The sequence below is a fragment of the Vidua macroura genome, chromosome 22 (assembly GCF_024509145.1).
Source record: "Vidua macroura isolate BioBank_ID:100142 chromosome 22, ASM2450914v1, whole genome shotgun sequence".
Lineage (NCBI taxonomy): Eukaryota > Metazoa > Chordata > Aves > Passeriformes > Viduidae > Vidua > Vidua macroura.
Window position 1 is genome coordinate 1522161 of NC_071592.1, and position 25587 is coordinate 1547747.

Sequence of the window (25587 nt, forward strand, 5' to 3'; positions counted from 1 at the left end):
AGAGAAATGTCCTCTGAGAGCAGCAGAGAATGGAAATGCTCCCAGAATGCCAAACCCAAAGGCAGACACGCAGCAGGGATCGATGTGCTGAAAGGACAAACCCAAGTGTCACAGCCTGGCCACAACTCCTGCCCCACTAAAAACCCTCCTGCCACCAGCACCATTAATTGCTCTTTGCTTTAAAACATCCCCAGGGAGCAGTGAGATGCACGGCTGCATGGCCCAGATACAATTTCCTGCTTTCACCTCCACCTCCAGGAGCCAAGATCCGTTTCTGCAGCCCAAATCCCAGCCCTGCATTTCCCAGCCTCACCCAGACCCAGGGCTGTGCAAAGAACCAGGAACACGAGGAAAAGTGAACGCGCTGCAAACTCTCCCCATCGTTTCAGGCTGAAAAAATGGAATTTCATCAGCAGAAAACTTCATCTGGGACAACAAAATATTGCCAACAACAAATGTGTGGACAGGCAGCATGAAACCAGCCATGGCAGAAGGGAAGGGATGAAACTGGAACACCTTCTTCCCAACAATTCCCATTAAGTAATAAATTGTGTTCTTTGTTATCTACATTCCTTTGGTTATTTGCCAAGTCATTTTCTCACCATCTCCCAAAAAAAAACAGAGTTCAGGATGTCACCTTTTCCCTGAGAAAACCTGGCTATAAAAACCCTGCCCTATCAACATACATCAGGAGAAAAACCCAAAAAAACCCCACACAAATCAAAACCTACTGAGTTTAATTGACTGAATGAACAGTAAAAAGGTAAATGCAGTTTTTCTGGTTTATACTAAAAACAATACTGGTGGAAACTGGGGCAAATAAGGCCAGGAAGGACAAAGAGCAGATCTAGGCTGCAGCAGAAAATCTTGACAGGATGAGCAATGTCCCTGACATTCTTTAGTGGCAATAAAAGTGGAGAACTGAACATTCCTTATAGAAAAAATAAAAAGGAAAACATGTCTTCAGACCTCCTCCCTTCATCCCCTGCCCACCAAGCACATTAAATAATCCTTTGTAAGTGTCCATGAAAACTGGGACTCCTGCCAGGTTCCTGAATTACATGGATGGGGTTTTTGCCCTCCTAAACCAAGTATTTTAAGGTCAGAAAGCACCACCCTGCTGATCTGCTCCTTCAGAGGATCCAGAAAGGAATAAAGGCAAAACCTGCCAGGAATGGCTTAGCTCAGCCCCAATATCCACTGTGGATAATCTGGATTCTGAGAGGTCAGGACAGCCAAGAAACTGCCTTTATTTCAGTGAAATTAAAGCAAATTTCCTTGTGCCTACAAGTCAGGTGCTCACAGCACAGGATTCCAACCCTGCCCTCTTTCCCTCAAATGAAGTTCTCCAAAAATCCAAGCACAGACCTGTGCCACGCATGACACACAGAGCCAGGAATCATCACTGCCCTCAGGACAGCCGTGGAAAACATCCACTCTAATTCCACTCTAATTCAGGAAGGGCTTGGACTCAGCCAGACAACACAAGGTTAATGGCCATGGAAGGGCAAAAAGGACTTTGTGCTCCCATTTTCCAGGGTGCCTTATGAGGAAGAAAGAACTGGCATTGAAGCTAGTTCAGCAAATGGAAAAGCAGTATTCATGTTTCTGCCACTGAAAGCAGCAGGTTTGAGATGCCCACTTCCACCAGAATGCCTGCAAGACATCACAAACTTCCAGCCCAACCACCTCCCATCCACGAGCTGGTTCCACCCAAATAATCCCAGTTACAGCGTGGATTTTGTGTCAGAAAAGCAGAAAAACTGAGCAATTTTTTCAGTCCTCCAGCCTGTGACTTTCACAGGAAGTCAAGGCAAAGCACAGCTTCAAATTCTTCCTAAAAATACCCCATGATATCCTTCTGCCTCAACCCACCCCACACCATTTCTGAACTCCTCCAGAGGTGGAACCAGCTCCAGCAGAGCAAGGCTGCCCCACGGTGTGCTGGGGGATCTCAGGGGGTCCCGGTTTCACCTGGACAAGCAGGGCAGAGGCTGTGCTGGGAGCTGCTGCACCAACACCCCTCTCTGCTGGGGGGTTTGGGCTGGCTGTGCATGGCCAGGAGCTGGACTTGGCTGACCCTTGTGGCTCCAGCCCAGGATATCCTGAGATTCTGGGCAGAAAGGGAGGAGTGGAAGGAGGCAGCAGCCACCACTTTCCCTTATTTTCTCCCCTTACATTTTTATCAGGAGCAGATGGGGCCCCTGCCCAGAGCCTGCTCCAGCTCCCCACACAGCTGCCCAGCTCTGCCACTGCTATTTCTGCATCTCTGGGACACATTTCTCCTGCCACTAACAACTGCTTGCTCTGCTGGAATGAAGACCACAGTGGGGCTGGGAAGCCCTGTCCCTGTGTCGAGGGTTTATTTTTGTATTCCTGCATCCCACAATGAAATCCCATGAACGTGGCCCCTCCCCAGGAGGAAAAAGCAGCTGGGACAGGCTGCAAGAAGCACGAGCACAATGCAGACCAGAGAGGTAAAATAACCAGCATTCCTTATCCCAGAGTCACTGGATGGGAAAGAAAAACTCATCCACCCATCCCAAACTGCTTCTGTTCTGCTCGGGTCAGTCCAAAATGCAAACCCAACCCGGGAGTTTCCAAAGCAGGAGGCAGAGCTGGCACTAACAGCAAATCCTCTCTGAGCAGTGGCCTCAGTTTGGGCACGGTGACCCCAGAAATGCCACAGCGTTATTGTAGTGGCACTACAATTAACAGAACTGAACAGAAATCCTGTGAAAAACCAGAAATAATTGAACAGAAAGAGCCAATACACATCAGAGGGGTAACCACGACTTTCCGAATACTGGGGCGTAAATTAGAGGTCCACAGCAGGATTCCTCTGAAGAAGTTTTTCTCCTTTAGGTTCCATGAGGAAGCTCAACCCCCAGATCCTGTTTCAGGTGTACAGGTGGACCTGAACACCTCATGGCTGGAGATTTTTGGCGCCTGCCCTGCACCCTCAGATCCCAGCCCTTTTCCTGAGGTGTGCTCCCGAATTCCCAGCTAAGAACGGAGCTGGATCCCAGGAACAAGCTCTGCTGGATGTTTTCCACACACACAAATCACTGAGCCGACCCTTGGGGCCTGCTCGTGCTGCCCCAACGCTGTTTCAGGTGTAGAAACTGAAATAGTTCAGCCTTTGGGTCTCTGGGAAGGACCTGCATCCTCCAGACAAGCCAGGAATATGGAGCAGGAGGTGCAGTTATGTTCTGAGGGTTTACACATCTGTGCTGCTTCATTTTCACTCCACATCTCCCCGTTATGATCTCCAAGTGCCCCAGATTCAAAGTGGTTACTCAAGTCCAGTCTCTTTCTTCTGAAATTATCCATCAAATCATGAATCTTTTTAATATTCCCTCATTTAGAATCTTTGATCTTTCATCTCTAAGGAGAAAAGGCAGTGCAGGGAAGCCTGTTAGGCTCAGAATAATTCCCCATAACAACCCCAACCACCAGCAAAGCAGGGAGGAGGAATGAGTGCAGGGAATTCGCACAGAGGAGGTGAAACCAGGAAATTTAAATGAAATGATGACACAAAACCTGCATAGAACCTTCTGTGCCACTCTGTACTGATTATGCAATTATCAGTATACAATATAAATGATAATAATAATAATAACCTTTATTGTGAATATTTTATTATTAAAATTATTAATAAATATTATTATTATGAATATATAATTATTATTATTGTGAATAAATAATAAAATTCTTTCTCCAGCTGTGCGTGGGAGTGCACAGTGCAGCCCCAGCAGTGGCTGATCCATGTGCCCTTCCCTTCCCCAGGCACAACAAAGGCAATAAAACAGCTCCACTCCAGCCTGGACTGAAGCAGGGACTCAGGTGAGGGAAGGATCTGGCCCAGGAAAGGAGCACAGCTCTCCCTGGCATGTTAATGAAGGCAGCATCATTAACACCAAAGGGCTGCAGAGCTAAACACACAATCTTTGAACCCAGCCAAGCAAGCCAACGCTCGCATCAAACAACCAGGTCAACCCTTCCACTGCCCCCGTTATTAAAAGGGGAATTCTTGTTGTTATAGGATGGCATTAAAAGGAATTTACTGGCGCTTTTATGTTTCACATTCACTCGTGCAGTGCTGCAGTTATTCAGAGTATTTGGCACGCCGGGTTTGCAGCCACAAAGGGCGTTTTGTTTCTGCTGCACTGAAGGACAAGACAGGCAGGGACAGATAAAAGGAAGAGGAAGACAAGGAGACAGAAGATGACAGAGCAACGCAACAGCAGCGCCACAACCGAGGGAGCAGCACGCTGAAAACCTGAGGGGGAAAACCTCTTAAAACAAAGGCAGGCACCACAGACCACAGCAAGCAGAGGAATTTCACTGCCAAGGGTAATTCCAGCGCTTCTCAGCGAGTCTGTGCTGCGTGCCAAGCATGACAAAGAGCAGCGAGCCAGAGAGACACTTCCACAGCACAGCCCCCTGTGCTGACCCACCACACCACCTTCCACACTGAGACTCTGCAAAAAAAACCTGCATTTTCATCTTTTATTTCACTGATCTGGCTAGAGGCAGGATGAAATACCAGCAGAGTCTCACTCCGGGCTGGGAGCTGCATCCAGCATAAACCCAGCCGTGATGAAAGGAAAGGAATCAATTCCTCTTCCCCCGCTCCAGTTTTGGCCTTCTTTTCCAGGCAGCACTTTTCTTCTCGTGCAAGTCCTTGTCCTGAGCTGAATTTGTATTTCCTGCAATGAGACAGCTCCCGGGAGAGGCACCTATGGAGCTCCTCAGAGCCAGACTGATCAGTGCAGACAGCTCCCAATTAACCAAGGTTTTAATGGGATCTCCATCCCATCCTCATGGGGACTGGGAGCAGCCCAGCCTTCCTCCTCCACCTGCCAGGGAAAAGGCAGATCCCACAGAAGAAAGAAAAAAACAAACAGGGGAAATCCTACAGATCTCACAGAAGGAAATAAAAAAAAACAGGAAAAATCCCACAGAAGGAAATAAAAAACAGGAAAAATCCTACAGATCCCATAGAAGAAAAAAAAAAAAAAACAAACAGGGAAAATCCTACAGATTCCACAGAAGAAAGAAAAAAACAGGAAAAATCCTACAGGTCCCAGAGAAGGAAAGAAAAAAAACCAGGAAAAATCCTACAGATCTGACAAAAGGAAATAAAAAAACAGGAAAAATCCCACAGAAGGAAATAAAAAAAAAAAAAAAAATAAAAAAAATAAAAAAAAACAACTGGAAAAATCCTACAGATCCCACAGAAGGAAAGAAAAAAAAAACCAGGAAGAAAAAGGAAACCCAAACCCCAGCAGGCAGCCCTGAGAGCCTCACTCTCCCTACAACACAGAATTGAATATTTCAAGTGAGAAAGACTCCTGGGCTTTGCACAGGAACAGCAATTTTGGGAGGAATGCTGCGAGAGGAGGAGGTGGCAGCAGGGGTGGAAGGAGCCCCAGATTGTGATTCCCTCCAAACCTCCTGCCAGATCCACCCAGGAAAGCAGATTTTTCTGCAAGGAGCCCAGGAGGATCCAATGTGTGTTTTAGTTAAGAAGTGTGAGAGAACGAGCACAAATCTTGTGCTGTGCTCGGTGCCTTTGGGCGCCGACTGCGCTGCAGCGTTTCCTCTGTGCTCAACCAGTGTCCTCACCAAAAAGAACGGGCTGCTGTAGCCCATTAACAACAAAATAACAATAAAATAATGAAAAATAAGAAAATAATAAAATAAAATATAAAATCACATCTATTTTATATATGTTATTTCTATTTTCTCACCCTGAAAACACCTGATATTTTATATTATTTCTGTTTTATCACACTATTTAAATAAAATAATGAAATAAAATATAAAATCCCATATATTTTCTATATATTATTTCTATTTTCTCACCCTGAAAACACCTGATATTTCTTATATTATTTCTGTTTTATCACCCTGATATTTAAATAAAATAATGAAATAAACTATTAAATCCCTGATATTTTATATATATTATTTCTATTTTCTCACCCTGAAAACACCTGATATTTTATATTATTTCTATTTTATCACCCTGAAAACACCTGATATTTTGTATCATTATTTCTACTTTATCACTCTGAAAATCCCTGATATATTATTTCTATTTTATCACCCTAAAAACCCCTGATATTTTATATTATTTCTATTTTATCACCCTAAAAATCCCTTATATTTCATATATATTATTTCTATTTTAGCACCCTGAAATCACATGACATTTTATGAACATTTCTGGCTGCAAAGAGAAAAATCTCAACGTGCTCTTTCTAACTTCCACCAGGATCTGTCCAAAATTACTGCCAAGAGCCAGGGACAGCAGGTGCACCCCAAAAATGCTCCAGGGGAAGGATGGGGCCATGGGGATGCCTTGTCTGGGTGGATAAAGGTCAAAACCAGCTCTGAAAATCTCTGCCATGGTAACAGGGATGGTTTGGGAATGGTTCAGGGAATGAATTTGGGGATGAAAATTTATTATTTCCTAAAAATGCTGAGCAGCAAGTTGGGACGGAGTGTTGCCAAGCCTCCCCCTCCTTCAGCACCTATGAAAATCCAAAAGAAATCTATGCACTGGTTAATTAAAGTAAATAAATCTGGGCCCTTTCTTTGCTGGATGAAAAGCCAGGGGGGAAAAAAAAAACTGCAAGAGGCAAAAAGTAAAGGCAGGGAGTCCAGCAGGGCCACTGGGAGCTGTGTGACACCAGCCCAGGATGTTTGCATAACTAAAGCACCCACCTAAAAACATCCTCCCCTCAAAAAAAAAAAAAAAAAAAAAAAAAAAAAAAAAAAAAAAAAAAAAAAAAAAAAAAAGAAAAAACAGAAAAACAAACAAACAAACAAACAAACAAAAAAAAAAACACGAAAAAATAGAAAAAAAAGGAAAAAAAACCCCTAAAAATCTAAAAAAAAAGGAAAAAAGGATAAAAGAAAAGGGGAAAAAAGGGAAAAAAAAAAAGCCATGCTGGCTGTAAATGAGAGCACTCAGGCACTCAGGTCACTGCAGTAAATCACAGCCCTTAATTTCATGTGAAAGGAGGGAATGTTAGCCGACCACAGGACCCTCAAAGAGGCCTTTGTTAGGAGGGAGCCCTGGCCATAAATACATTTCAGAAGCCCGGAGAAAAGGGGCTTAGAAAGGAAAATGCCTCTGGATTTTTTGGCCTTATTTTCTCACCTTTCAGAGGATAAAGAAGCTGAAAACCAAGAAGAGCTACAAGTGACAATTAAGCTATTAGCACGCCCCAGGAACCCTCTGGGCTGCTCGATTTCAGCAGCACAGAGCTCCCCCAAAAAGGGCTCTGGTGCCACAAGGACCTTCAGGAGGAGCAGAAAAAAAAAAGCAGGGATCGGGAGTTACCCACCCTTCATCTCTGCTGCAGATCCCACCAGCAGCAGGGGCACGGACCAACACCTGAAATTCACCATCCCACCTGATCAATGGGTATTAAAGACTCTTGGAGCATCTTCTCCTGCTCCTTGTTGTCTCCTCTCGCCCCCAGGTGTTTTCCAGCACTGCAGATCCTGCCTTGGTAAAACTACAGTGGGAATGTCAGTGGTGAACTGGGGAATGGCTCCCAAAATCCTCACCAGTGACCTCTCCATCCCCTGGCATCTGATCCTGGCCTTCCCATCCCTCCGTGACAGCTCCCTGCGAGGTCAGCTGTGAGCAGGAGCTGATCCCAGCTGCAGCTCCCCCAAAACCAGAGCCCTGTTCTCCAAGGAGCCTCGAAAAAAGCTCTGGAGCACAACAATCCCAAAGCCAGGGGCTTCAGGAGGGAGCTGTGAGAAATTATTTCAAACCCCACGGCCAAATGACACACCAGGAATAAGTGGAGAGAGCATTAAAATTAAAGCTGGACATTTGCAGCCAATTAATGGATGAAATTGAGGGGGAACCACTCTCCTGCAGGGGGAGGATGCTGCAGGTGGTGCCAATAATTCTGCCCAAACCAGCAACATGTCCAAGGTGGATTCACATCTGAAATTCCATCTTTTTTCCCTAAAAAAGCGTGGGGATGGGAGGATTCTCAGCAGGAATGAATTCCCTGTCCCCTGACACAACAGGCTGAGTCTGGAACTGAGGAAATTGGGGAAGGATGAACTGAACCTCAAATTGAATCCCAAATTGAATCCCAAACTGCAGCCCAGATGAATCCCAGCCTCCTGGGAGCACCTGCACTGTGCTGGGGACAGACAGGACTGGGCACAGAACCAGCTGGGAATAAAGTGCCTGAGCTTGTATTCCATGGGCTCCGTGCTCCTTTCCCATGCTGCCAATGTGTACAACCCAAAATGGATCAAATCCTCCCCAGAGTCAGAGCCAGGAGGTCCCAGGCCTGTGTGGCACGTGGGGATAAACACAACAAACCCAAGCACTGCCTTAGTGACTCGGCTAAACACAGTGGACAAACCATGAAACAAACTGGAGCCTCCAAACTAATAAACACCTGCCCTTAATCCATAAAAACCAGGCAGAAATCTCCACGTAAACAGCAACCAGCTCCTGCAAACAAGAACTGGCACCATTCCAGGGCCTAAACTGGGCTTCCAGTAAGGGAGCAAAACTTGGAACTCAGCTGAGGAGAGGCCTGGAACAGGTTTGTTATCACGCAATTAAAGCACTGCTAATTTCTTGTGCAGCAAATGCAGAACTCCTGCTCCTTGCAGGATGGATGGACAGCAGCAGGGATGAGGGCCAGGCAGGCAGGAGCAAACACAAGTCCATAGGGAATGGATTATACATGGCTTAAACGGCCTAATCCACTTTGCTTTCAACAGGTCCCACATAAACAAGGCTCCAGTGCATGTTAAATAAAAGCCCCATGAAATTTTAATGAAAAGCAATATGCAGTTACAGAAACTAATCTGCTAAATGGAATCATTTCATAAGTGGCAAATTCTGCGAGGCAAGAGGAGTCATGAAATAACCTTATCTAATGCCCAGTATCTGAGAGCAGCGTGAAGATTGGGTTTAGGGGAGAGCAGCGTGGAACAGAAGGTTTTCCTGGCCTGAATTACTGGAATTATGAAGCTGTTCTGAACTCTGCCCCTGACATTCTGCTCCACCTAGAGCAAAACACTGCCCATCCTTGTGCTCCTCCCGTGGTGCTTCAGCCTGACTTGTTATTTTAATATTTCCTTTAGGTTGGTGACAGGTCCAATAGGGCACCAGTCCTGCCAGGGCACTGGAGACTCCTGTCACCCAAATCATTGCAGTGATGGCCAGGAACAGGAGCCACACCCCAGTGCCACGAGCAATCCTGTCCCTCACACGTCCCCATCCATGCCATGCCCTGATTGTGGAGATGAACACACACAAGCCAAACCCCACTGCACTCCTGACAGCTCGTCAATGAAAATAAGATTTCCCTGCATCACAGTCACCAGGCATTTCTAAATCCCCTTTTTTAAGGCCTGGGGGCCAGCACTATTAAAACCCAAGAAGAGATTTTGCCTCAAGGTAAAACAGGATTAGGAGAAAACCCCTCAGTCTTTCTTTTCAGGGCTCAGCTACTTCCTAAGGCTGGATGCAGTCTCGGTGCAAAGCAGCAGCACATAAACAGCATTTGTTGTCTGCAAAGCTTCCTTCCACACACATTTCATTCCTCACCCCTTGGAAAGGAATTAAAACCCAAGCAAACTGCTTTTGCAGGCAGCTGAGCTTTGGTTCGGGCCGATACAGGGACCTGAGGCTGGGGTGGAGCAGGCCCATGGAGAAGAACACAGGGATGGTGTAAAACAGATTATCAGGGGCCCCTGGCACTGGGAACCCCAGCTGGCAGCTCAGCTCCAGCAGCCACATTCGGGTTATCAATCGTTATCTACGGGCAGGCAGCTGATGTGATCATCTCTGTGTGCCTGAGCAGCAGCCCCTGGTGCACAGCTAAAACACTGCCCAGAACCTGATCAGTGCACTGATCAGAACCTGATCAATTCATGCCCAGAACCTGATCAGTGCACTGCTCAGAATGTGATCAATTCATGCCCAGAACCTGATCAGTGCACTGCTCAGAACCTGATCAATTCACGCCCAGAACCTGATCAGTGCACTGCTCAGAATGTGATCAATTCATGCCCAGAACCTGATCAGTGCACTGATCAGCACCTCATCAATGCATTGATCAGAATCTCATCAATTCACTGACCAGAACCTGATCAATGCACAGATTAGAACCTCATCAATGCACAGATTAGAACCTGATCAATGCACTGCCCAGAACCTGATCAGTGCACTGCCCAGAACCCGATCAATGCTGATCAATCAGCCCCCAGGGAGCCGTGCCAGCTCCCACCAGCTCGTTTCTCTCTGCAGCAGCCCCGAGCCTGGGAAGTGCCACTCCAGAACTGCCCACTCCAGGCCACGGGGACTCTGCAGCACTGACCACAAACACTGGACACAAACACTGACCACAAACACTGGACACAAACACTGGACACAAACACTGACCACAAACACTGACCACAAACACTGGACACAAACACTGACCACAAACACTGGACACAAACACTGGACACAAACACTGACCACAAACACTGACCACAAACACTGACCACAAACACTGACCACAAACACTGGACACAAACACTGGACACAAACACTGGACACAAACACTGAACACAAATACTGGACACAAACTCTAAACACAAACACTGACCACAAACACTGACCACAAACACTGGACACAAACACTGACCACAAACACTGACCACAAACACTGGACACAAACTCTAAACACAAACACTGACCACAAACACTGGACACAAACACTGGACACAAACACTGGACACAAACACTAAACACAAACCCTAAACACAAAGCTGAGCCCAGAGCCTGACGGGGTCTGCTTTGCTTGGAATGACCCCCAAATTGTAAAAGTCCTTGTTCCCCAGCCAGCAGCCGAAGAAGAGGTCTGGAATGCGTGAGGTGGAGGTTTCAAGGTTGTTTATTCTCTCTTATCTGTAACATTCTCTGTCTGACCTGCCCAGGTCTGTCCAGTACAGAAGCCATGGCAGTCTGCCTCTGCCTCGGGCGGCTCCCACATGATAAACTCAAAATTACACATTGCCTGTTTACAGATCTGTGCCAATGCCCACCACCCGTGTCAGACAGGGAATCTCTGCCTTCAACAACAGAAAAGTGTCACCAGCACAGCAGGACATGGAGGGCAAGGCAAAGGAGAAAAAGGCCAGGACACGCCCAAATCCCTCCATCTTGCACCCCTGAATCACATTCTAAAACCCCCAAAATTCCACTTTTCCACCCTGTGTCAATTCCCCTATTACACCACTCAAACCCTTGTGGCTTGTAATTCCTCACACAGAGTTGGCAGCTTTTCCCACGGGCTAAAATCAAAGCCACAGGTGTTTTTGACTTGGTGCCAAGGTCCCCAAGCCCCCTCCAGGGTCTGGAGCCAGCCAGGGCAGCCACAGGGATGTGCTGGGCTCCAACAAGAGCCCACCTGCCCTTCCTTAACCACCTCAGCAATGAAAACACCACAGAGCCAGCCCAGCTTCCACTGGACATGAGCACGTGCTCTAAAAAATGTCACTTTCCCTGCAGGACATCAGAGCTTTGCTCCACAGGTAGAGAGACTTGGGGATTATTTTGCAATTTGTCTTCACACGTTGCTCCCTGCCTCAATATCCACCCCAAAATTGAAATGCCACCACAAAACCCATTCACATATGCAGCCAGCCAAGCAGAAATGTTACAGGGATGAGAGAGAGATGAGGGGAAAAAAAATCAAAAAGATAAATTAGATTAGTCTTTTGTTCACTGTGTCACATCAGATTCTCTTGAAACAACTTGAAAAATGAATGTGTCAGGAAATTGGGGCTGCTTATCAACTCTGCAAACTGCAACACCAAAGCAACCAGACAAACTGTGTATTTCCCCCCTCCAATGTGCAAGATAATTGCCACAAATCATATGTTTCATTCCTTAATTATTTTGAAAAGGGAACAGATGATAAAGAACGAAACACCAGGAAAAAATGAGCTGCAGTGAAAATGAGGAGGGAAGGGAAGAGGCTGTGCAGGAGTGATCCTACAGGGGCACAGCTGATGGAATTGGATTCCCTGATCATTGAGTAAAAATCAATGCACCTTCCCCAAGCTCACCTGTCCTACCACAAACATTTTCTACCGGGTGGCGAGCTGTTAAAACCTAAAGCAGTTTTGGGTTGCTTTTAGGCCATTTTTTACCATTCTTTCCCTTCAAAAGTAAATAATGTATAGCTGTGTTTGTTTTCCAGTGAGTCCCATTCAAGAATTCATTTCAGAAAGCAGATTTCTCACAGAAAAATGTCACAGCCAAGGATCCAACAAAGCCACTGACAAAATACAATCCCAAGGGTTTTTTGCAACACTGAATATACATTCTATTATTTAAAAGCACTGAATATACATTCTATTATTTAAAAATGTTATGCAGCCCTTGGGAGCAACCAAAAAAAGGGAGAGGCAATATGATTTATAACCCAGGAAGAGGGAAAACAAGGAAAACTCAATTGAAGTATGTTTGGGGACAAGAAGTGATACAATTTCCTTGTTTTCCATATTGTCTCTGTAGGGAAACTCTAGCCATGAATAGGCCTCTTGTTCATTCTGGGGCATCACAAGGCACCAAGTGCAGCCAAATCCCACCCTGAGCTCTGGGAGCTTCCACTGGAGAGGAACAACAGGGAATGGGGCTTGTCCTTGTGGGACACTGCCACCTTCATTAGGGTCACAGCCACTAATTACAACCACGAGCGCTCCGAGGGCTCCTTTCCAAGCAGATGTGCAGAGAATCCTTCTTGGGGTCTGGGTGTCAGGATGACCCTGAGAGTGTAGAATTCCTCATTTCCCAGCCCCACAGCCAAGGGAGACTGAATGCCCAGGGTCGGCTTCTCAAGGTTGTTCATTTCCCTTCTCTAGAACATTCTCTCTCTGCCCTGCTGAGCTCTGTCCAGCAGCTCGGCCATGGCATTCTGTCTGCCCTCAGGGCAGTGTTCACATTTTATACCAAAAACTCCGTGTGCTGTGGTTACAATAACGTGCCAATGTCTGTCATTGATGTTGGACAGTGTGTCTGTGCCTTAAACCAACAGAAAAGTGTCACCAGCACAGCGAGACATGGAGAGTGAGAGGAAGGAGAAGAAGGTCAGGACACGCCCAAACCCCTCCATCTTGTCCCCTTGAACCCCATTCTAAAAACCCCAAAATTCCACTTTTTCATCCTGTGTTAATTCAACCACCACACTGCTCAAACCCTTGTGGTTTGTAATTCCTCACAGAGAGTTGGCAGCTTTTCCCACGGGCTAAAATCAAAGCCACAGGTGTTTTTGACTTGGTGCCAAGGTCCCCCTGCCAGGGTCTGGAGACCAGGGCAGCCACAGGGATGTGCTGGGCTCTGACAAATCCCCAGCACTTCTGTTCAGTGAGGATGATGGTAAGGCTTGGGAAGAGCAGCTGGAGAATTCCAGAAACAATCCAAGCTGCACTTCCCAAAGGCTGGGCCTGGCAGCACCCCTTCAGCCTCCCTGCCTGTGACACGCTGAAATAACAGAGAAATCTCCTTCCAGAAGCAGGAAAACACCTTTGGCACGGTGCTAAATTAGATAAAAGAAAAGAAACCAACTGGAAATTCAAGTGGCATGGGAAGGAAGATGTTTTAAATACAGCACCACCCCTGTGAGTCCTGCACACACACACAGGGCACTACTTACAGCAATTAAAAATCAATCAGAAACCCAAACACTGGAATTCTTGAATGTGAACAGGCACATTCTGTTCCCTGCACAGAACCCTGCCTTCCTTCACAGCTCAATGCCCATTTTGTTTGCACAATTATCATTTTTTAACCACAATTTGCACGTCTGTCCCTGGCAGAGTTGGGACATGCAAGGAAGCTCTGTGAGCTCCCCACACCTTGGGAGAATCAAGAAATTCCCTGCAGGATTGTGCTGTCCCAGCTCCCTCCCTGCACACAGAACAGGGAAACCTGCTCCCAGGGACACCAACCTAAGGGCTCAGAAATGGCTCTTTGGCTGGAAAAAATGGGTAAAATCAGCTACCTCTCCAATTACAGCAATCCTGGAAGCCAACTGTGACCCCAAAATGCTGCAGTGGGCTCTCCCAAAAGCCCAGGGATACTGGGAGGGATATCCCATTCCCAGGGACTCACCTGCCTCCCCACTCCACTCAGATATTCCAGTTCCTGTCACTTATTTCAGGGTGTGCTCCCAACCCCCTCAACCACACAACTTCCCAAAAAGATATCTAAGGACAGGCCTTCCCACTCATGGAAAATTCCAGCAACATCACGTTATTGGGGGGGAAAAAAAAACCCAATAAATCGACTCCCAGCACTGCCAAAAGCCTCCCCACAATCAAGGATTCCCAGGGATTTAAGCTGCTCACATCCAATGGGAACAGCCTCGTGTGCCTGGTCTGGAGAAGTCTTAAACCAAGGCCATTGAGTCAGGATTGTCTGCAGGAGATGATAATTTGAATTAACTTAAAAAAAAAAATAAAAACTCCAGCAGCTGCTGCCAAGGGAAGTGCTGGCTCCAAGTTTTTCTGGAAGTGCTCTGTGGGCAGGCAGTGAAAGGCTCCTATACAGCACTGCTGCCATCCCATAATTTCCGGTTCTCCCTCCTCTGGCTGCATGGGATGGTTTTCCTTGCACAAGGAACGCCGGTGCTGGAAAAGGGCATCTGTGCTGAGCAGGGTTTTCCTGCTCATTTTACATCATCTGAGCACGGATTTTAAAAATGGCATTTTGGGCCAAGCTTGTGGATCTGAGGGAAGGCAGGAATTCAGCCGTGGGGTTCAGGTTCCCCAGGGAGAAGGGTTTTTATTGGGGTGCTCTGGCTTCCCAGAGGAGCCCCTGAAATCCACATCCCATAAAACAAACATCCTGGCCAGGTGTGGCCACCTGAATCTCCACAGAGTTTTCCAGAAGCACCTGAAGGTGGAGAACTCAATGTAACGATGGCATGAACTTCTCTGAGAAACAGAGAACAACACGGAGAGAAAATGTTCCCAAAAGGGTTCACGGGGTCATGAAAGGTGATAGCAGCTCTCCTAGCAGGATATCCAGGGAAACACAACGGATTTAATGCACATTTTAGTCAAGAGCAGGCTCTGCAGGTGGATGCTCGAAGGGACACCGAGTGAGAAACCCAGGACCTGCTCTGCAGGATGCTCCCAGCTGGGATTTGCTTTTTAGGAGCAAAAAACCCAGCGTGGGCAGAAGTGCCCCTCCTGGAACATCCCATTTTATCAGCCAGGACAAGACACCTGGAGCCAGGAGCAGCTCTGGGTGCAGGACAAACTCTGGGGTGCAGGACAGACCCTGGGGTGCAGGACAGACCCTGGGGTGCAGGACAAATCTCGGGGTGCAGGACAGACCCCTGGGGTTCAGGACAGACCCTGGGGTGCAGGACACAGCCCTGGGGTGCAGGAGAAACTCTGGGGTGCAGGAGAAACTCTGGGGTGCAGGACAGACCCTGGGGTGCAGGACAGACCCCTGGGTGCAGGACAAACTCTGGGGTGCAGGACAGACTCTGGGGTGCAGGAGAAACTCTGGGGTGCAGGACACAGCCCTGGGGTGCAGGACAAGCTCTGGGGTGCAGGACACAGCCCTGGGGTGCAGGACAAATCTCGGGGTGCAGGACAGACCCTGGGGTGCAGGACAGACCCTGGGGTGCAGGACAAGCTCTGGGGTGCAGGACAGACCCTGGGGTGCAGGACAGACCCTGGGGTGCAGGACAGACCCCTGGCTGCAGGACAAACTCTGGGGTGCAGGACAGACCCCTAGAGTGCAGGACAGACCTGGGGTGCAGGACAGACCCTGGGGTGCAGGACACAGCCCCACTGAGATGTGACAATCCCAGGGGACTGCTCTGGACCCCACAGCAGCAGCAGCAGGGGCAGGGCCAGCAGAGCTCTCCCCACCTTCAGGAGCTGCTCCATCAGGAGCTGCTCCATCAGGAGCAGCCTCTGCAGGCTGAGCCAGCAGCAGTGCAGGATGCTCAGCACTCCCAGGACCCTGGAAACCCCCTGGGGATGCTCAGCAAAGCTCATTCCGGGCTGAACCCGCACAAAGATATTTGGATTTTCTGATCTCCTCGCTGCTAAGTGAGGGATTGCTCTTGTGGGCACATCAGTCAGGTACACAGACACATCTCCAGCAGCAAATAATCACTCCCTGCTCCCAGACTTTGTGTCTGCCACACTGAGAACACCCAGTGAGGCCTGCAAGGGCTTTTTGAAAAGAACAGCTACTCGCTGTTCATCATTTTCCTCTGACTGACGCTGCTCAGATCACCTTCTGCACTCCAGTAATGCTCAGCTGGTTGAGTTCCAGCCCAGCAGCAGCAGCCAGGTCTGCTCTCCCCAGAGCTGTCACTGCCACACTGATTTAATGCCTTTACCCAGGCCGGTCCCAGTGACATTCCAGCCAACCAAATCATCCTGAAGGCGACTCAAGCTAAACCAAAACCCTCAGGAGCCACACAACGAGCTCAGAAGTGCTACCAAACATTTCTGACACTGTGCAGCATTAAAATTTCCTTTAAACAACGGGATTAGCTGCTGGATTTGGATGGATTGGATGCTCAGCACAGCTAATAATTCCTGACACGGGGCAGAGCAGGCAAAGCTGCCCTGGGATTGCCGTGTCCATCATTCCCTGCATCTGGACACTCACTGGCACATCCATGAGGTGACAAGCACAAAAGGAACAGCTTCAGGCTGCTCTTCCCCAAAGGCTCCAAAAACACATGAACAGGATCATTCACAGCTCTTAATAAATGTCCTGTGCCTTCTAGGAAAAAAAAAATATTAATAAATAAAAAAAATCAAGGCTGTAACAGGATAAAAGGGTTTAGGGAGTACAAAACCAGACTTTGAGGAGCCCCAGGAGCCCCCACATGGGACCAGCTGAGATCCATCTGCTCCTCTCTCAGGTTTAAGCACAGTTCCACTCTGAGATACCTAAAATAATCCCAGGCTCAATGCAGAAAGAGCCAAAAGCACGACCCTGAACCAAAGCTGGCCCTCACATCTGGGGACAGATGTGCCCGGTGAATTCACACACTCTTCATGCAATGAGGGAAAAAAGGATTTGGTGCCTAAGTCAGCGTGGTCAGGGAATCCAAAGTGCAGGTGGAATCTGTCTGCGTGACAGAAAAAGATAGAAATCAAAGCTTGCTAATTGAATATGTGAAGGGAAAGATTAAAATGTTCTGTTATAAATTCTCCTTTACAGAAAGCAGAGCTGTAGGCACAGTTCTGCCTTCAATCCTGCAGCTGCACAGATAAAAATACCCACAGTAACCCGAGATAATTTCAACTCTGGAGTAGCATCTACGTAATTCATGTCCAATCAACTCCTTCCTAAAATCAGCCCTGACTCACAGATGACGGGGGATTTCAGTTTTAAGAAACATTTTCTTTCCCTGTGGGAAAAACACAAAGTGTTGTTTGCTCATCCATGTTCAAAAGTCTGCTCCAAGCATCACATAATGAAGTGGAAGCTTTGTATCACTAAAACACAAATAATTAAAGATGTATTTCGATGGGGGTTTTATTCCTTTTTTTTTTTTTTCCTTTTTTTTTTGTCTCTGCTGAAGAAAAAGCCAAACCCAAAGGACAATTCCCACAGAAGGCAAGAATTGTGCCCAAGCAGAGAACTGCCAACAGCACAAGCCAGCAATTGTCTGTGCAGGGAACAATGGATCTTTCCACGGGGTGAGCTCATTAAAAAAATGCACTCTGGAGGCCGGGCTGGCACTCAGAGCTCACTCCCAAGGTGATTTTTGTTATCAGCCTGCACCTCCTGGGACACCCTCGCCCCTGCCTGCATCACAACAGAGATAATGAGCTGCAATTACAGCCAGACACCATTGAAAATAAAGAGATAAACTGAAAATTGGTTCAGGACAGGGTGAAGAGAGGCAGAGTACTGGAGTAAAATCATCTTCTGTCAGAGGCTGCTGGATTTCCTAAAGCCCCGCACTCCAGGCACTCTTCTTTTCCTGGTCATTACAGGAATGTTTTGCATCACTTGAATTCTCCTTTTAATCAATCACCTGCTCTATTTCCCCTACTCTCCCTCAAATTGCTGCAAACTGGGAAAAACAAAACCCGCAAAGTTTGGTAACAGATGGCAGCAGAAATGTGGGATCTCCTACATGCCTGGAAGCAGGAATTCAGTCACTGCTGTCATTTAGGGAACAGCAACAAAAACCCTCGGAGAAGGTGACTCACTGGGATCCTGACACGGAATTATGGGGAAAACAGAAATAAGAATGTATCTCTGAGCTTAATGAGCCACGGGTTTGGGGAGTGAGGGAAATAATGAGAGCTTTAAGGGAGAGAAGGGGAAGAAACATCTGGAAGTGTTGTCTCACACCAAACCACTGGGATGGTGCTTCTGTCACCCCATGATCCCATCCCCATCCCTCCCAATTCCTTCCTCCTCCTCAGGAACACGAGGATCCACCACCTCTGCTTTTCTCGCTGCTTTTCAAGCACCTCGCTTTGCAGAAATTCAGATTTCGCTGCACAAATCAGGAGGGGATTACCCAAACCTGCTGGGTGTCCACTTCATCAAATACCCCAGGAAAACGTGGGCACATTCTCTAGAAAAACCAGACAGAAATAGAGACATTTCATCCGTGCACAAGAACTTTTCCTGCCATCTCTCAGCTCTCTCCATCTATGCCAGAAGTTTTCTCCCCCTTAATTACACTTTGCTCTGAATTAAGCTGGATTTTCCCCTCTTCAACGAGGACAATTTTCCCCTTCATCCTCATTTATCTGCCAGCATTAAAATTCTGCTGCCTTCCAAGTGCATCCCCTGCTCGAATCCTGACGTCCCAGTGATGGCATTTGTGAGCAATTTCCTGCCAGAGATTTACATCTCGTGCTGCCCCTCACGTCCTCCCCACTGCTGGAGCCCCCAGACAAAGAGAACAGCAAGGAGAGGCGGTTTGGGGCTGGAACAGTGATCCCATTGTCCTCCCAGGACATCAAAGTCCACCATGCAGCTGCTCCTAACGGGCACCAGAACAAGGAGTCCGGGGGTCGTGCCTGGCTTTGATGAATTGGCAGTGGCACCAGGATTTAGATGGGATTTTCTGCTCCTGCAGCAGGAACCTGCCCCGGGTCAGGCAGGGCTCGTGCAGGAGCTGTTTTCACGGGGAATCTCTGCGCTGGCATCTCCCTTTTCCGCCTCTTCCAGGCCACGCAGGAAGAAATTCGGGGGTGGAATTCAGAGATAATGGGTCCTGCTATGATGGGAGACACAAAGGCAGAGCTGCAGAGATTGGAATGAACACTCAGACGGTGAAAATCCACTACAGATGAGATGGAGAGATCCAAGTGGCTGATGTGAAAAACGGGAATGCACCGTTAATGCATGGATGTGAGATTCCTGCTTATCTGCAGTCAACCTTCATGCCATGGCTGGTTTTTTTTAGTTAGAAGGGAAACCCAAACATTCCCTGGAGCTGTCACCAAAGCTGTAAGTGGAAACCTCCCAGGTTTCTGCTGGGATTGCCCAGGAATCAGGAGATCTTGGTGCCTCTATGGCTCCCTGACCCTGTGAGCAGCTTCTCCCCCTCCAGGAGCCCCGAGGGACATTTAATGTACCCTGGATATTGAATGAAGCGCTCACACACCTCACACAGCAGCTCCGAGCCAGGAGAGCAGCCTGGGCCAGGTGTCCCCAGGGAATTCAGGGGATTTAGGTTAAGCCCATCTGTCTGATTCCCTCCACTGCCTTCTCCAGGCTCTTGGATTTTACAGGGGAAAAGCTCCAGACCCAGTCACAACCACTTGCTGCTGCTCCTGAACAACCCGAGTGCTTTAGGAACCTCTGCAGCGCCTGATCACAGCCTTGAGAGCACAGGGCACACGCCCAGAGGGCAATTCATCGCCCAAAGCTGCAAAATCCCCGCTCCCAAGCGCTCCTATCTGCCCTCGCAAAGCCAGAGCCCTTCTCGTCTTTGCAGGGTGAGAACTCCCCGGTGTGAAACTCACTAAAGGCAAAAACCTCACCAAAACAAAGAAACAAGTTAATTAATTGCCCTCTTGAAGAAAACTACGAAGGCAAACTACAACACAAACATGTCACTGCTGCAAAGGGCACGCTGACTGCTCACTGATCCTGAGCCATTTATTCACCTGCTCACTTCTTAATTCGTTGTTTTTAGCCTTAACATCTCCCCTTTCTTCTCCATCAAATAGAGGTTTATTCCACACTAAGAAATGCAAATGTGGGATGAGAACCAAGCAGAACTCGCAGAGCTCATTGCACTTTTCAGCTATTATTTTATTTCCTTTTCTTCCATCCATCTGCCATGAGTGGATGTCTCTCTTATCCATCTCGACAGCAGGAGTGGGAACGCCGCACAAGTTTCCTTCCAACAACAAGGAATGACTTCATTGTTGTTTTCCTAAGCATGCACAAAAACCAAGGGGGGAAGGACATATGCAAAGCCTGCTCCCAGAATCTTTTCCCTTGCAAATTCACAAGCAGAGTGGTTTCCATCTGTTTGCCAAGAATGTCAGATAATAAATTACTATTCCACCTTCTGTGCTGGAAAACAGAACAGCAAACGGTGCCTGGAGTCCCCAGCCAGCCCTGCCTGATTCTCCCACCAGCACAAACCCAACAGCCCCTGCCATGCTCCCCTAAATCCCCTTCTTGGGCCAATTTGCAACCAGATCTGTGAGAGCCAAGGGACAGCAGACACCCGGTGCCCATCTGCCCCTGGGGACAGCCAGCCTGTTCCCAAGCACTGCACATGATCAATTTATTGATAATCCATTTATCCAGGAATATCAAAGCTTCAGCACGCAGCAAACAAGAGACAAACGCTGTGAAAAAAAAGAAAAAAAAATGGCAATGGGAAAAAGTCAGGAAATAATGGAATTAGGAATTAATAATATATTAACCCCAGAATGAAACGGAATAGACATAAATCACAGAGCTAGGAAACAATGGCATTAGGAATTAATTCAAAGCCAGGGCACCTCACCACTTCCCCACCAAGGGTAAAATTCATAAATTTATGTAAAAATTCGTGGTGTCAAAAGGAAAAAAAAAAATTTAGAAAAACCCAACCCAGTCAATGTCACAGGAAGGAGTCCCACAGACTGCAGTGAGCTGTGCCTGAGAACCATCACTAATTAAGAACTTGGAGGCAAACTAACAACTGAACCTCCAGTCTGAGAGGAGAGAAGGGAAAACCACCAAGAAACCCCGAAGGAGACAGAGACCATCAGCACACCAGTGCCAGTTCTGTGGCACTGACACCACAAACATCTCCAGCTGCACAAAACTGCATTTCAGTCCCTCCCTGCAGCGCTGCAGTGCCCTGGCTGCTGAGCCCCTGCCAACGTCTCCACGCAGCTTTTGGGCAGGGGGAAACACAAATTCCCCAGGGAATCACCCAGAGCTGCAGCAACCCCACACACTGCCCCAAAACCTGCAGCTGGAGGAACCAGCAGCACCTACAAAATGCTGAGTTCTGGAGTCACTGCTGTGCTTATCTGAGGCTCCTGAAAGGCTTCATCCCTCCAAGCACAGGGCAGGCAGAGAAGAGACCTTTCCAATGGAAAAGGGAGGCTGATCTCCTGGGAAAACCACTTCATTGCAAATCCCTTGAAAGGCAGGCAAGGAAACGGGCAGGCTTGGCTTTGGGGAGGGAGGGAGGGAGGGAGGGAGAGCTGCACACTCTCTGCAGGAACAACTTCTCTCGTGAGGCACCAGATTAAAACACCCACGAGTGCTGAAGTCAAGCGAGGCCAGGCTGCAGCACTGCTCAGCTCCCCCTCAGCTGCCAGGGAGAGGAGATGACGGGAGCAGAACGAGGTGGAACCAAGCCCAACTCCAGGTTCCTCCTCTTGGAGCATCCTGAACATCTCCTGGGCCGGGTGGGATGTGAGATGCCTTCAGGGGCAGCATGTGGTGGCACAGGGGATGCAGGGAGAAGGCAGAAGAGATGGAATTACAGATTCCTGGGGTAGCTCCCTGCTCTTCCACCCTTGTTTTGGGGGGGGTTTTGCCTTCAGTGAGTTCCACACCAGGGAGTTCTCACCCTGCGAAGATGAGAAAGGGGCTCTGGCTTTGTGAGGGCAGATAAGAGCACTTGGGAATGGGCAGTTTGAAGGTCCTGGGGAGAATCTGAGCACCAAATTTACCAGAAGAGCTCTCGTGGCCATTTCTGCCCCTGGAGCTGGAATAATTATTTATTTGCTCCCACCCAGTGCCCTCCAGCACCACCACACTGAAATCACTTTGGTCTAAACCAGAACTGGCACTGTGTGACTGTAACCCACCAGGAATACTCTTTTGTTATCAGAAAGAGAAGGAATTTATATTTATCCTGGATTCTGTGATGGTTTGAGACACAATTATGGCAAACCCAGCTGCCTGCACCAACGCTGGCCCAGCTTCTTCCTTCAACACAAAGAGGATAAGAAAAACCAGGTATTTATTTAGAGATGTCTTCCCAGTGCCAAATATTTAAAAGATATGCCCATGATTGGCCTACCCCATCCAAAACTCCACTTCAGAAGCAGGAGGTCATGAAGGAAACCACCAATGCACCCAGCAGACAAACAGATAAATACTGAGCATCCTCATCACCTCCTTTATGGCTCCTGTTCAAAAAATAAAAGTCTCCCACTGCATTTGATGGTTTTTTTGTCAACAGCACAATAAATCAGTGCCATCTAGTGGAGTCCAAAATGTTAACCTGGATGACAGCTTCCAAATCTTACCTGTCTGGAATTTACAGCCTCTCAAAGAGCCTTCCCTGCAGTGCAGGCAGCTGATCCATCACACTGACGAGTTTAACACTGCTCAGCTCCCCTCACCTTGCACAAACCTGCAGGACCAACACCTGGAGCCCAAAACACACCTCCAGCATCAGCAGAAACTCACCTTTGGAGCTCCTGAGTGTGCAGCCAGCAGCTCTGCAGTTACACAAAACATGGGCCAAAAACGTTCAGTGTAAGGGGAACCATTCTGCGCTGATTGATGGGGATTTCCCAGCAGTTCAGGAACTAACAATGCACGAGGATGTTTAACACGGTGGTGCCCCCACAATTCATTAAAAGCACCCCAATTAGCACTGTGGGATTCTGTGTTTCTCTGGTCCCGCCCCTCTATGAGGGCACTGAGCTCATTCCACTGCTCTAGGAGAGTCAAATCTGTCCAAACAAAGCAGGAGCACACAAGTTCAATCCAGATCCCCTCCCTTGTGGGAGTGAATCCCAGGCTTTTAGGTAAGCACAACACGTGATTACTTCCCTTTCCATTGGTACAGTGCCATTTCTGGGTTTGGGGATTACAAGCCCTAAGGCAGGGTTCACACACCATTATTAACCAAAAACCCAAACTAGCAGTGAATTAACTGGCAATAGAATTGACCAGGAGATGTGGACCAGATGCTGCAAGGTCCCACCCCAAAGTCACCAACCAATTCCTCTCAAGGCTCCCACATGTCCAAGGAGAGAATTACACACCCTGTCTGGAACAAAAATCCCTTTTTTTTTTTTTTTGTCTGGAACAAAAATCACCTTTTCCTTCCCAAACGCTGCTTCTGTGGGCTCCCACTTTAGCAGCCCCCAGGAATTTTACAATTATTCCCAACACTGCTGCTCCAGTGAAGAATCCTGGCTCCCACTTAGCTCCAACGTGGGAATCTTCTGAAATTGCCATCAAACGTGGAAATGCAGAGCCTCTGAAAGGCTCCTGCATCTGACGCAATGCCAGGCAGGGATATTTTTAGTTCTAATCCATTTAAAGTGCTAAATTCCAAGGGAATCAGCAGCACTGCTTTCACTCACCACTCCAGCTGAATTCCTCTCGTCCCACTACTGCCCCAATCTTCAAGGAAAAGGAGATAAGAGAACGCCTCACCTGATAAGAAAATACCTTTATCTGTTGTTTCTTGAATGCTTGGAGGGACTTCTGCATGTGCCACGAAATAATAAATCCCACCCAATAAATCTTCTGGACACAGAGGACACTGCAGAGCCCATCAGTAACTCAGGGCCTGAACGCCCCAAAGCAGGAGTGTTTTAAAAATTTGCTGTTTTTATCTCGAGGCTGCTTGGATGGACCAACTGAGGTTGATAAAAAGCAGCTCCTGGGAAAACACAGAAGCTTTGGAATAGGGCACTGCTCACCCTCCAGACCTGCCAGAGCGCCTGCAGCTACAAAGCAGAGCCTGAAATTCAGGGCTGAACACAACAAAAATGGTTCACAACGGCTTTGTGGGCTCATTTGAGTCTAGATCCAGCCTCATGAAGCAAGGATTCTTCACATAAAAATGGCTCCTTTTAACCAAAATCATGGGGATTGCAACACTTGGGATTTCATCTGCACATTCTGGCACATTCAGCCTTTTTTTTGGGGGGGGATTAACGGGTAAAATGTAACTAAAACAGAGACAGGTCACCAGAAACTGAAGCACACCTAGTAAAAAGCAAAAAAAGCTTTAATTTATTGGTATTAGATAGCACTGAGAGAGTCTCTCCTAAAGGCCAGCCTTTTGAGTTCCCCCATCTCCCCTCAGGTATTATTTTCACATTCAAACGGTGCAATCCCACAAGCTTTGTGCAGAAACCATTTATTTCTATTTGTTTTATCAGCAAACACCAACCACTGCCATTGATAAAAGCAGAAATGCCTCAAGTGTGTTTGCCCAGAACACAAGAAAAAACCCAGGCAAACACTCCAGGGACTGCTCCAAGGGCACCTTCTCACCTTGAATATTCAATGATTCCTTAGTAAAATAATGGGAAAAGCTGCTGCAGAAATTGAGTGCTTTAAAAAAGAGCCCAATCAAAGGGTCTGAAGTGCAGTTTTCTCCTGGAAGAGAGACTGAGTGAAAAAAAAAAAACCACCTCAGGACTGGGTTTGCTCAATGCTTTGCTGATGGGGTGGAGATTTTTGTTCTTACAACAGAGCCTAAGTGTGGGGCAGCACAAAATGCTGAGAAATTGGTTCGAAGCCTCCCAGAGCTCCTCCAGCAGAGCTGGGAGCATCCAGGCAGGAAAAGAGCACTGCTGAAATGTGAATTTCTGTGCTTTTCCCTCCCCACCCACAGCAAGGCATTAATGAGCAGCAGGTCACATTAATTGCAGTGTGAGCAGCAAGGCAGGGCCTGGGTGATAAAAAAAAAAAACAAAAACATTTTCTCTTTCAATTAAAACCCCGATTTTTCACCAGGTGTAACGAAGATCAGCACAAGTCATTTATTTAAAAATAAATGGTCGTTGAGCAGATTTACACGGATCTCTACTCAAGCAGGCACTTGGAATTTTCACAGGGATCCCTCAGTACCTGTGAGCAGGTGAGAAAAATTCCTCCCTGGATATTCCCTGGGACTGGATAAAAGCAGGATTTATCTACTGTGCAAAACCAAACTGCACACCACAAAAACCCCACCTTTTATGCCAGGAATAAAAGCATCCTACCAACAGAAACACCCATTTCTAGACAAAAAATAACTTTTCAATATATATTTAACTAAATAACTTTTTATTTACTAGTATTTATGCTAAATAACTTTTACT

The 25587-nt window shown here is 47.5% G+C and overlaps 1 protein-coding gene across 7 annotated transcripts in view; it reads right to left on the reverse strand.

The window, feature by feature from the left end:
- NCAM1 (neural cell adhesion molecule 1) overlaps positions 1-25587 on the reverse strand; it is a 91590-nt gene that overhangs the window by 55741 nt on the left and 10262 nt on the right. The gene's annotated exons all lie outside the window — the stretch shown is intronic.